General features: G+C 49.1%; 1 protein-coding gene across 1 annotated transcript in view; it reads right to left on the bottom strand.

Moving 5' to 3' along the window:
* Positions 1-7849, bottom strand: part of AHNAK (AHNAK nucleoprotein) — an 84519-nt gene that overhangs the window by 15801 nt on the left and 60869 nt on the right. The window lies entirely within an intron of this gene.

Genomic DNA, 7849 nt, shown 5'->3' with positions numbered 1-7849 from the left:
AGCAATCCTCCCACCTCTGCTTCCTAGCTCAGTGTGAGCCACCTCGTCCGGTCCAATTGGGATCTTTTTTTTTTTTTGAATCAGAATCTCAATCTGTTGCTCAGGCTGGAGTGCAGTGGCACGATCTTGGCTCACTGCAAACTCTGCCTTCCGGGTTCAAGAGATCCTACCACCTAAACTTCCAGAGTACCTGGGACTACAGGTGCACGCCACCACACCCAGCTAATTTTTGTATTTTTAGTAGAAAGGAAGTTTCACCATGTTGGCCAGGCTGGTCTCAAACTTCTGTTCTCAAGTGATCCACTGGCCTCAGCCTCCCAAAGCACTAGTCTTACAGGCATGAACCACTGTGCCCAGCCCCAGTTGGGATCTTTAACTAAACATGCTGTAATTTTTGTTTGTTTGTTTGTTTGTTCGAGACATCACCCTGGCTGGAGTGCAGTGGTGCAATCCTGGCTCACTATAACCTCCGCCTCCCTGGTTCAAGCAACTGTCGTGCCTTAGCCTCCCTAGTAGCTGCAATCACTGGCATTTGCTACCACACCTGGATAACTTATTTGTATTTTTAGTAGAGACAGAGTTTCACTGTGTTGGCCAGGCTGGTCTCTAACTGGCCTCACGTGATCTGCCCACCTCGACCTCCCAAAATTCTAGGATTACAGGCGTAAGCCACCGCACCGGGCCTACATGTAATTTTTGTCTCTTGACCAGCTATAGGAACAGGTAATTCCTCCAGAAGGAGAGGTGTCAGAAACAGAGAAGGTGACCTGTGAAACTGATGGAGTTCACAAAGTGGACAAGATAGGAAGAACAGAAAGCACACAGTTCACCCATGTGCACACACTCAATCATACACCAAAAATCACATGAGAAACCTCACAGCGTTTAGAGAATAACTCGTAACTAGAGCTCTGGTCCCTAGCGACCAAAACCACAAAAGTTGGGAAGTTTAAAACCCATCGTCTAGATGCTCATTAATGCAGCCATGGAATGCGGATTTTGTGCTGGTTAAAGAGTCTGACAGTGGTCGTCCAGGTGAGCTACATCAATTTCAATGACGGTTTCCACCAGATCGTCCTCTCCCGCCAACCTTCATCTCTCATCTCTTTTTTCTTTCAGGGAAAAGAACAAAACTTCTAAACAGCCACATAGTTTACAACAATCCAGTGCTTACCCAGCTGCTGAACGTCAATAGAAGAACTAAATAATACAAGACGCTGGGCCTGTTCCAGTCCCCCAGACCTGACCGTCCCTGCTGGACAGCTGAGATGCCTCGTCCACCTGGGCTCAACCCCTACAAGCTGAAAGAACTTCAGATTTTATGTACACCAATACAAAAGAAGGATCTGGAGAGAAACTTTTGTCAGGCAACAGCTTCTGCCTCCTGCAGCCAGCTGCAGGGATGATGGCCCACGTGGAGGTGGCAGTTCTCTAAGGAGTCTTTTCTGACTGCAAACACAGTCCAAGCTGCCCTGGAGCAGTTTCTCAACAGCGGCGCCTTTGACATTTGGGGCCAGAGGACTCTGCTGTGGGAGGCTGTCCTGTATGTTGCAGGATGTTAAGGCAGCTAAGGGGCTTTGGTTGTCACAACTAGAGGGGCTTTGACTGGCATCCGGGGGGCAGAAGGCACTTACTGGATGCCAGTAGAAGCCCCCCTAGTTGTGACAACCAGAACTGTGTCCAAACATTGCCAAATGTTCCCCAGGAAGGATATGGCCCCAGATTGAGAACCACTGCCCTAGAGGACAAAGAAGGTACAAAACCCAGGGAGCACCCCAGTATGAATCAGACATTGGGGAACACGGGGGTGCGGCACAGAAGGGACCAGGGGAGAGGACTAGGTTCCTGTGGCAGCCTGGAGACTGGTGGTCACCTGGTTCAGGGAGCCCCGTGGTGTCCCTGCCTGGGGGGGGTCAAACCAACATGGCAGCCACACCTCCACCACACCCCCGACCCTGACTCAGCTAGAGGGCCTCTGCTCCTTTCTGGTGTCTATGTGCATTACTATGAAAAAGAAAAAGAAGTCGGTGAATCCACACCCCCACCAGGCACCTCTGTGAATTATAATGGGTAATATTTATTGGGCGCTTACTCTGTGCCCAGCACCGTCCCAAGCCCTTTCCATGAATGCTCTCATTTAATCCTCGTGACAACTCCATGCAGTTGGTACAAGTTGAGTATCCCTTGTCCCAAATGCTTGGGACTGGAGGTGTTTCTGATTTCAGATGTTTTCGGATTTTGGAATATTTGCATATACATAATGAGCTACCTTGATGATGGAACCCAAGTCTAAATATTAAATTCATCTCTGCTTCATATATACATTATACACATATAAGGTATGTGTATACAGTAATTTTATACAATGCCTTATTTATTTATTTACTTATTTACTTATTTTGAGATGGAGTGCCCACTCTGTCGCCCAGGCTGGAGTACAGTGGCACAATCTCAGCTCACTGAAACCTCTGCCTCCTGGGTTCAAGCAATGCTCCTGTCTCAACCTCCCAAGTAGCTGGGATTACAGGCATAAGCCACCATGCAGGCTAATTTTTGTATTTTTAGTAGAGACAGGGTTTCTCCATGTTGGCCAGGATGGTCTTGAACTCCTGACCTCAGGTGATCCGTCCATCTCAGCCTCCCAAAGTGCTGGGATTACAGGCGTGAGCCACCACACCCGGTCAATTCTATACAATGTTTTAAATAATTGTGTGCATTAAGCAGAGTTTTGACTGTGACCTGAGGTCAAATGTGGGATTTTCCATTTGTGGCATCAGGCCAGCACTCAAAAAAGTTGGGTTTTGGGGCATTTTGGATTTGGGGTTTTTGGATTAGGAATGCCCAACCCGCACTATCACTGTACATGTTGCAAATGGAGAAGCTGAGGTTCAGAGCCCAGTAGAGGCCTCCCTGGGGCCAGGCCGCCCATGGCAGGTGCAGCTGGACGTGCCCTGAGGCCTCGGTGTGGGAGACTGGCTGGGATGTGGGTTCCCACAGGCCTGCCCTAGCCCTGCACACTGGCAGTCAGGAGAAAGAGAATGGAAGAGAGAAAGGAAGCTGAGAACAGCCAGAAGAGCATGAATGAAGGAAGGGAGGGATGAGATGGACAGGGAGGGGGTGGAGAGTAGAGAAAGGCCCATCTGCCCAATACCTGGGTGACCTGGGGGCTGCGACTACCACTCCTCCCAGGGTCTGGGTCATCTTCCCTCGGGTCCAGGAGGCTGCCCATGACCTGGGGCCTCCTCAGGAGGAAGTATGCACAGTCCCTTTGGTGAGGCAGTGGGTTGGCTCCATCTCAGTCCTTGTCTGCACCCACACGCCCCACTTCCTACATCTCTGACCTCGTCGCCTGCACTGACTTCCCATACCACCTCCCTCTAGACCTGGAGCCGGCCCAGCCCCTGCCTCTACTTGGATTGACCCCTGCGGCTCTCACTGACTCCTCTCACCCTCTGTGGACCCCACGGCCAGACCCCCACCTGACCCGGCCTTCCTTTATCAGCTCCTCGCCCTCCCCTGTGACCCACAGCTCACAGACCCTCCCTGCACTGGCCAGTTTTCACAACTGTCCTTCCACCCTGAGTTCTTTTTTTTTTTTTTTTGTTTTGAGACAGAGTTTCGCTCTTGTTGCCCAGGCTGGCATGCAATGGCATGATGTCGGCTCACCACAACCTCGGCCTCCCAGGTTCAAGTGATTCTCCTGCCTCAGCCTCCCAAGTAGAGTGGCTGGGATTACAGGCATGGGCCACCATGCCCGGCTAATTTTGTATTTTTAGCAGAGACAGGGTTTCTCCATGTTGGTCAGGCTGGTCTCGAACTCCCGACCTCAGGTGATCCACCCGCCTCAGACTCTCAAAGTGCTGGGATTACAGGCGTGAGCCACCGAGCCTGGCCTATTCCACTCTGAGTTCTTAGGCCTCAGTTAACACCATACCAATCAGCAATGCCTCCCAGAAACCAGCGACCCCCATCCCAGGGCCCTTCTTACCGAAACCTCTCTCACTCTTACCCAAACCTCCTCCTTCCTGCCTCTCAGCCCACACTCGCTGACTCATCTTGGCCCCTGCCATCCCTATGAAGTCAACCCTCAAAGCCTGAGCCAGGGCAGAACAGCCCCCACCCGCTGTCACCATCCTCTCCCATAAATTCTCAAAGAATGGACCAGACACCTACATGAGAACTACCAGGGGCCTTTGCTTAAAATACTATGACAGTGAAATAAGCCAGACACAAAAGGACAAATGCTATATCATTCCACTTATCTGAGGTACCTGTAGTAGTCCAATTCACACAAACAGAAAGTAGGGCTAGGCGTAGTGGCTCATGCCTGTTATCCCAGCACTTTGGGAGGCCAAGACGGGCAGATCATGGGGTCAGGAGTTTGAGACCAACCTGGCAATACTAAAAATACAAAAAATTAGCCAAGTGTGGTGGTGCACATATGTAACCCCAGCTACTCAGGAGGCTGAATCAGGAGAATCACTTGAACCCCGGAGGCTGAGCTTGCAGTGAGCCAAGATCACACCAGTGTACTCCAGCCTGGGCAAGATGGCAAGACTCCATCTCAAAAAAAAAAAAAAAAAAAGGCTGTGTAAAAAAAGGTTTGGTGACTCATGCCTATAATCCCAGCACTTTGGGAGGCTGAGGCTGGAGGCTTGCTTGAGCCCAGGAGTTCCAGGCCACCCAGGACAATATCATGAGACCCCCTTCTCTATAAAAAAAAAAAATTAGCTGGGCATGGTGGTATGTGCCTGTAGTCTCAGCTACTTGGGAGGCTAAGGTGGAAGGATCACTTGAGACTTGGAGGTCGAGGCTGCAGAGAGCCACGATCACACCGCTGTAATTCAGCCTGGATGACAGAGTGACCCCCTGTCAAAAAAAAAAAAAAAAAACAGAATAGGTAAGTGAGTTGACATGTTAATTAGCTTGATTTAGTCACTGCGAATTGTATACATATATCAAATGTGTCAATAAAAAATAACAGTAATAATGTATAAATAAAACAATTTAAAAATTAGAAATACAATGACAAAATCAGAAATCTTGGGATTGGGGCTCAGAAACCTACATCTTTAACCCGCTCCCCAGTGATTCTTAACCACCTTAAGCAGAAGTGAGATCGCTGCCACTTAACTGCACATGCTCAGCCAAGTTGCTGAAACTACACAGCCTCAATTTCCCGACCTGCAAATGGACACAACACCTTCCTCACGAAGATCTTGAGAGTTACTTGAGATAAGGAATATAAAGTGCCCGGGGGTGACAGCAGCTTGACAAACGTGAGCTGGACATTTAGTCAGTTCACAACGTCTACTGAGCACCCTGCTCTGGGTCCTGGAAACATGAGCATGAGCAAACAATGTCCCACCAACCTGGTGCCTGCAGACAGTGATGGGTCCTCCTTCTCACACCTTAGGCCTCTGAAAAACTACCTGCTGGAAAGGAACACCTGGCAACAGGTAGGGAGGATCCTGACCTCAGAGGCTGGTGAAGGAGAGGGACCCAGAGAAGCCGCTGCACAGGCAAGGACAGCAACAGAGGCAAGGCGTGGCAGGTCACCAGAGCACTTAAAAGGGGACCCCCGCAGCCATCGAAATGAACAAGATCCTGTCTTTTTCGGAAACATGGGTGTTGCTGGCGGCCATTATCTTCAGCAAACTAATGCAGGAACGGAAAACCAAACACTTCATGTTCTCACTTACAAGTGGGAGCTAAATGATGAGAACTCATCAACAGAAAGAAGGGAACAACAGGGCTGGGCGTGGTGGCTCACACCTGTAATCCCAGAATTTTGGGAGGCTGAGGCAGATGGATCACGAGGTCAGGAGTTCGAGACCAGCCTGGCCAACATGATGAAACCCCATCTCTACTAAAAATACAAACTTAGCTGGGTGTGGTGGCACACATCTGTAGTCCCAGCTACTCGGGAAGCTGAGGCAGAAGAATCGCTTGAACCTAGGAGCTGAGATTGCACCACTGCACTCTAGCCTGGGCAACACTCCGTCTCAAAATAAAATAAAATAAAAATAAAAAGGGTAGACTGGCGGGCGGGCAGGCAAAAAAAAAAAAGGGAACGACGGACACTGGGATCTATTAGGTTGGTGCAAAAGCAACTGCTGTCTTGCATTGTTGAAATTTGCGTTTGATATTGGAATATATTCTTAAATAAATGTGGTTATGCTATACATTTTTTTTTTTTTTTTCGGAAATGGAGTCTTGCTCTGTCGCCCAGGCTGCAGTGCAGTGGCCTGATCTCAGCTCACTGCAACCTCCGCCTTCCAGGCTCAAGCAATGCTCCTCAACCTCCCAAGTAACTGAGATTACCTGTCACCACACCTGTCTAACTTTTGTGTTTTTCGTAGAGACGGGGTTTCACCATGTTGCCCAGGCTAGTCTCAAACTCCCAACCTCAGGTGATCAAGCTGCCTCGGCCTCCCAAAGTGCTGGGATTACTGGCATGAGCCACCACACTCAGCTACACATCATTTTAATGCACATTTCTCACCTTAAGTTTTTTTCGTGAATGACTTATTACTTGCTGTTTATTTTATGTTAATTTTAGGCTATGAAAGTTATGTTAGACAAAAAGCAAATTCAAGCTATTTTCTTATTTGAGTTCAAACTGGGTCGTAAAGCAGCAAAGACAACTCACAGCATCAATGCATGTGGCCAGGAACCGCTAATGAGGGGTCCCCTTTTAAGTGCTCTGTGCAGTGGTGGTTCAAGAAGTTCTGGCCGGGTACGGTGGCTCACACCTGTAATCCCAGTACTTTCCGGAGGCCAAGGCAGCCGGATCACCTAAGGTCAGGAGTTCAAGACCAGCCTGGCCAACATGGAGAAACCCCATCTCCTAACAATACAAAAAGTAGTTGGGTGTGGTGATGCACACCTGTAATTCCAGCTGCTTAGGAGACTGAGGCAGGAGAATTACTTGAACCTGGCAGGCAGAGGGTGTAATGAGCTGAGATTACGCCACTGCTCTTCAGCCTACCTGGGCAACAGAGCAAGACTCCGTCTCAAAAAAAAAAAAAGTTTGTTGAATCCTGAAGCACAGATTTATATGCTACAAAAAAAAAAAAAAAACTTATTTCTCGTTAGCAAAAATGTATTGATTGAAATGGTTCCTATTCTGGTTAATAAAGATGTATTTGAGCCTTGTTATAATGATTTCAAATTCACGGTCTGAAACGTCAATTATTTTTGCACCAATACTTGAGGGTGGAGTGTGGGAGGAGAGAGAGAAGCAGAAAAGATAACTTGGGTACCGGACTTAATTCCTGGGTGATGAAATAGCCTGTTCAACAAACCCCAGTGACGTGAGTGTACCTATGTAACAAACATTCACATGCACCCCACAGCCTAAAACAAAAGTTGTAAAAAGAGAGGGACCCCGGCCAAGCCCTGGGGCGCGGCTTTCCGGAGGTGGTGCTGGTTGTGCAGAAACCTGGAGGATAATCGGCTTAGGGGGTTGGGGGGCCTTCCTGGCCAAGGAGTAGCATGTGCAGAGGCACAGAGGTCCCTGGGACATTTGAGAAGAGAAAGAAGGCCAGGATGGTGAGGGCAGGGACCTGCACACAAAGAGCAAAGGAAAGGCTGGAGGTGGTGGCTCACGCCTGTAATCCCAGCACTTAGAGAGGCCGAGGCAGGTGGATCATGAGGTCAGGAGTTCAAGATCAGCCTGGCCAATGTGGTGAAACCTCGTCTCTATTAAAAACACAAAAAAATTAGCCAGGCATGATGGCAGGTGCCTGTAATCCCAGCTACTCAGAGGATGAGGCAGGGAATTGCTTAAACCCGGGAGGCAGAGGTTGCAGTGAGCCAAGATCACGCCACTGCACTCCAGCCTGGG

The sequence above is a fragment of the Sapajus apella genome, unplaced genomic scaffold, assembly GCF_009761245.1.
Source record: "Sapajus apella isolate SASKATOON/1434 unplaced genomic scaffold, GSC_monkey_1.0 scaffold14, whole genome shotgun sequence".
Classification (NCBI taxonomy): domain Eukaryota; kingdom Metazoa; phylum Chordata; class Mammalia; order Primates; family Cebidae; genus Sapajus; species Sapajus apella.
The sequence above is the reverse complement of the archived record's forward strand: the minus strand, read 5'-3'. Positions and strand labels throughout refer to the sequence as shown.